Consider the following 6320-nt stretch of genomic DNA (forward strand, 5'->3'; position numbering starts at 1 on the left):
AGACCAATTATGCCACGCTTGTCAAGCTGGAAAACAAACCAAACAATCTTTTCATAGTAAAAACATTGTCTCAACTAAGCATCCATTAGAGTTACTACACTTGGATCTCTTCGGTCCAGTCCAGCCGCTGAGCTTGGGTGGTAGAAGATTTTCCTTGGTCATTGTAGATGACTTTTCTCGGTACACTTGGATCATCTTGCTGAGTAGCAAGGATGAAACCTTTGAGACGTTTTCAACTTTAGTAAGAAAACTTGAAAATGATAAAGACCTTAAGTTAGCTCACATCCGAAGTGATAATGGTTGAGAATTCAAGAACCAACAGTTTGTTGAATTCTGTGAAGCCAACGGGATTGACCATAATTTTTCTGCTCCTAGAACGCCTCAACAAAATGGGGTTGTTGAAAGGAAAAACAGAACCTTAGTTGAAATAGCCAGGACAATGCTGAGTGAGCATAGGCTTTCAAAGTACTTTTGGGGAGAAGCTGTCAACACAGAGTGCTACATACTTAATAGGGCTCTAGTTAGACCCATATTAAAGAAGACCCCTACGAACTTTGGAAAGGACGAAAGCCCAACATTGGATACTTTCGTGCCTTTAGTTGTAAATGTTTTATTCTAAATACCAAAGACAACCTAGCTAAGTTTGACTCAAAAGCTGATGAAGCTATCTTTTTAGGCTACTCAACAAACAGCAAAGCATACAGAGTTTTCAATAAACGAACTCAGGTCTTAGAAGAGTCAGTACACGTTGAGTTCGATGAAACTAACCCTGCAGGAAAAGACAAGCAGTTGACTGAGGATTATCCATACTCAGCACTCGCTGACCAAGAAATAGCCGCTGAGTCACTACCTCAAGGGTTGACCAAAGGTAAAAGCGAAACTCAAATTGTTTTCACTGACCAATCTACACTTGTAGAGATTGTTGAAACACAACCAGCACAAGACATTAATATACCAAAAGAGATCAGAATACCAAGAGGACACTCAGAGAGTGCCATTCTTGATGCCGCTGAGAACACCCTGATGACAAGAAATCAACTCAGGAGATACCTCAGCAACGTAGCATTCGTCTCAATTCAGGAACCAAATAACTTCACTGAGGCTGAGTATGATGAGTTCTGGATGAATGCAATGCAAGAAGAACTTGATCAGTTCAGAAGAAATGAAGTATGGGACTTAGTGCCAAAACCAAAAAGCCAGAAGACCATAGGAACAAGATGAGTCTTTTGCAACAAGATGGATGAACAATGGAACGTGGTCAGAAACAAAGCAAGACTTGTAGCTCAGGGCTACAGTCAGCAAGAAGGTATTGACTACGGTGAGACCTTCTCCCCAGTGGCAAGGCTAGAGGCTATAAGAATTTTATGTGCTTATGCAAGTTATATGAACTTCAAATTGTTTCAAATGGATGTTAAGAGTGCATTCCTTAATGGAGTTATAAGTGAGGAAGTCTATGTTAATCAGCCTCCAGGGTTTGAGGATCCCAAGTCCCCAAACCACGTTTATAAGCTCAAAAAGGCTTTATATGGTCTCAAGCAAGCACCGCGTGCTTGGTATGAGAGGCTAACCAGTTTTCTGCTGACTAGAAATTATGTCAGAGGTAAATCTGATACAACCTTATTCATTAAGAGAAAGGGTAAAGATACCCTATTGGCTCAGATATATGTTGATGACATTATTTTTGGTGCCACTAACGAGTCAATGTGCAAGGAATTTAGTAAGCAGATGCAGACTGAGTTTGAAATGTCAATGATGGGAGAACTCACCTTCTTCCTTGGACTTCAAATCAAACAAGGGAAAAATGGCATCTTCACCAGTCAAACTAAGTATGCTAAGGAGATATTGAAGAAGTATGAACTTGAAAATTGCAAGCCAATATCTACCCCTATAGGCACTAACACTGTCCTCTGTGCTGACGAAAGTGGTAAGTCAGTAGACAGCATATTGTACCGAGGTATGATTGGTTCTCTACTTTACTTAACTGCTAGTAGGCCGGACATTCAGTTCTCAGTATGTTATTATGCTAGATATCAATCTAACCCTAAGGAATCTCATTACATAGCTGTAAAAAGAATCCTTAGATATTTGCAAGGCTCAGTGAATGCAGGTTTGTGGTATCCCAATACTCATAACTTCACACTCATTGGATACACTGACGCTGACTACGGACGAGACAAGCTTGAACGAAAAAGCACCTCGGGAGGATGCCACTTCCTTGGAAGCTGTCTTGTGTCCTGGTTCAGCAAGAAGCAGGCGTCAGTAGCCCTGTCAACCACTGAAGCTGAGTACATTGCTGCTGGAAGCTGTGTTGCTCAAGTCCTATGGATTAAGCAACAGCTTGAAGATTATGGCGTTTAGACTAAAACAATTGAAGTCAAATGTGACAACAAGAGTGCCATTGACTTATCAAAGAACACAATCCAGCACAGTAGGATGAAGCATGTCAGCATAAGACATCACTTCATCAGAGATCATGTAGTCAAGAGAGAGATCAAGCTGACCTATGTCCCAACGGATGAGCAGCTTGCTGATATCTTCATAAAGCCACTGGCTCGTGAGCAATTCAACATACTTAGGGAAGCCATTGGTATGTTTAATCCTCTTCAATAAATTCCAAGTATAATATATGATATATGCATGTTCAGTGAATTACCATGCTGAATGATTTATACTAAATCAACAACTATCATATGCTGAGTAGATATACATGCTGAGTGTTTATCTTAAGTTGAGCTACCAAGCATAAGAATTATTCCTTTGCGTAACACTGACTACTCAGAACTTTAAACGTTTGAAATCCTTAACACTGAGTAAATATCCGTTGCAAAATTTAATGCATAACACGCGAATTAAATAGCCACATAGGATGCGTAAGCGCGATGATTAGAAAACACATGCGTCGAATGTGTTATAAATGCCAGAATATTTGTCGATTGAGTATCTCGAGGTCAAACGGCCACCTCAACGCTTAGGATCAATTCGACACGTCTATAAATAGTGGATGATTTCCCACTTTTATCTCTTTATGCTTAGAAATTTCTGGTATTCAAATACTCTTCTCTAAAATATCCCAAACTTCTCAAACTTCTCTAAGAATCATGGCAAAAGATTCTCAGAATGTCTCCGGTGTCAGTTACACCATTAATCGCTCCGATGAAAATCCTCAATCCCCTGCCCTGCAGGAACATAGAGAGACTCCCACTAAGTCTCAAGGACCAAGTCAGCGTGACCACTCAAAGGTCACTACCCCAAGAACGAAAGTCCAAGCTGACCAAGCCGCCTCTTCGAGAGGAAAGCAAAAGCAAGATAAGGCGAAGAAACCCGTTGAACACACCTACTCTCTAGTCTACGAGACTGTGAGGGGGTATAAGGTTGACCACTCTAGATGGTTTTCAAAGGGTTTTGTGGAAGCTGAGCAACCCTTCTGTGAGTGGATCAAAAACAACGGCTGGATAAAGCTGTTCTCAGTTCGCGAACATACATATCCTGAGTTAGTGAAGGAATTCTACGCTAACCAAAAAGTTGCGGATGATAATCGGGACTACATGGTCACTAAGGTTCGAGGGAAGGATATCTTCATCAACCCCGCTTATCTTGCCTCACTACTCAAGCTGAAAAACGAAGGAGCAATACTTCGTAAATCTGGTGACCAAGATAAAACCAACTACTCCGTTGAGTTCTGCAAACCTCCTAGTCATGTAGGGGAAATTTCAAGTACCTCTATGGGTCAGCATCAGAAGATGGCCCACTACATACTGACCAATTTCATCTTTCCCAAGATCAACTGTACCAACTCAGCGACAAACTTTGAGCAGTTGTTAGACAAGGTGCCGAACGGCCTCGCCCGGGCGGACCGGGGGGTGGACACCTCATGACGACGTAAGCGGTGATTGGCGCCGAAAGCAACCAATCGTGGAATCAAGCTGCTCGGCAGGACCGGAGCTCGGAGTATGGAAGAGTCGCCACCCACGAATGGGAAAATGAACATCGATCCCTTGCGGAAGACCGGTGAGGGTTCGGGAAACTTAGGTACGAGCCGAGAAGGCTAGCTCCTTTCCGGAGAAAGGCTACTAGGCACCCCGACATCGCCCGGTTATGAACCACCGGCCTCCTACTCAATGTGTTAGGCGATAACGGACTAATCGCATATTTGTTTAAGTTTAAAATTCATTTGAAACCTTTTCTTTCTCGCTTTGAAAACCGTTTTGAGCATGTCATTAAAAGCCATCTTAGTAAAGAATCACCCATTTTGCATAAATTTAAAGTACATAGGAGAGATAGGGGGAGAAGAAAGAATTGATTTATTCACAGTATGATTTATACTTCATATTATACACTAAATCTAAGCTAAGCTCATTCCACAAAACGAGTTTATTTACATGGTTCGTACCTTAATCACCGTTGGAACGATTTAGGTACGTTTTAAAACCCCGTTAATTTACATGATATCGACTCGAATCGCCGTTGGAACGATTCGAGTGTTTGAAAGTGTGAGATAAAAAGCTTTAACAAGAAAACGTGATTAAGCATACAAGTCCATTTATTTTTGTACAAAACCATTTGGATAAGAAAACGATTCAAAACTCCATTATGTACAATTTAAGAAACGGTTTTAATTACAAGGTTCACTTAATCCGTCGTTGGAACGAATTAAGGTTTTAAAACGTGATGTTTTAGGAAATCGTTTGAAATGATGAAAAACCTTTTATTTACACTTTAAGAATATCTAGAAAAACTTTAGTTTGAATAACCAAATTGAAATCTCTTTTTGTGGTTTATTTTCCCCTTTTTCACTCAATTAACCTTCATTTTAACATAATCACAACAATTAATAAATTAAGCCCAAATTCACCCAACCAAATACATTTGAAATATATACATATATACAAAAAGGGTAATAATACTTATTAAAACAAAATATAGAAGATAATATATATTAATGTGTAGAAATAGTGATGAAAATAATATTAGATATAATACACTTTTTTATCTTAATTAAAAACATGTAAAAACGATGAACAAGGTTCATAAATAAGAAAATAACTTTTAACTCCAAATAGTTTTTACATAATAAATATATAAAAAATAACCCCCAAATGTACATCTAAATATTAATACTTAAAATAGTGTTTAATGAATCCAAAAATATTTATTAATTAATTACCTCAAAAGGCCCATATAAACAATCCCCAAAATAATCACTAATATAGCTCAAATAGACTTAACGATATATATATATATATATATATATATATATATATATATATATATATATATATATAATTTTACAAAGCTAACTTAGTATAAATGATATTTAAATAGGAAAATAACTATTATACTATACATAATAAGTAGATTATTATTAAAAATAGTTAGGAAAACAAAAAGCATAAAGACTATATTTAATGTTCTAATATACCCCTATATACATATATGACCTCCAATTTAACCCAAATATATCTATAAACACAAATAATGTACTAATAGTCCATAAACCCCCAAAACCATTTATCAATTAGTTATTTTAAAAAAACCAAACAAGCAAAACCTATATATATATATACATGTAATTTTTATAAAAGCTAATTTAGTGTAAATGATACTTAAAGGGACAATAAATAGATATATAATGAACATTTACTAGTTATATACTTCCAAAATAATTTTAATAAATATATTACATAATTATATACATATATATACAAGTATAAATGTCAAAAGTTAAGAAATGAGGATTAAAAAGACATTTTTCGGATTCCAGCAGCTTTACCGACGGAAAATCCGTCGGTAAACTGCTTTTAGTAACAGAAAAGACAGAATTACAGAAACAGCCCCAAACGTTCCAGATTTATTAAAAAGCTTTAGATCTAATCTATTCTATCATTTTTAGCCTCCGAACTACCCAAATCGGGTCATAGTCTATAACGGAGACTCCCAAAACGATGTTTTATTTTAAAACGTTAATTAAAACATTTTCTAAATCTAGATCTACAACGTTTTAGTCCCGAACTACCCCTAAATGGGGTCACGGTTCGTATTGGGACATAAAACGAGGTTTTTATTTTAGATCCAAACTCAAGTATTTGTAGAATGAAAACAGAAAATTAATTTGACAAATCTAAACAATAAAAGTGCAATAAAAAAGTAAATAAAGAGATCTACATAACCAAAATGCAATAAAAGAATTAAATGGGTCTAGTTCCTCGGATTATTACCTCTTCAATCGGTAATGGGGATCCAAATCAAGTCGATTGATTGTGTTTTGAGTCGGTTTTTTGTGTTTTTGGGAGATTTCGGGTCTCGTTGAATTTTTCCAGGGG

This window comes from Euphorbia lathyris, chromosome 7 (genome assembly GCF_963576675.1).
Source record: "Euphorbia lathyris chromosome 7, ddEupLath1.1, whole genome shotgun sequence".
NCBI lineage: Eukaryota > Viridiplantae > Streptophyta > Magnoliopsida > Malpighiales > Euphorbiaceae > Euphorbia > Euphorbia lathyris.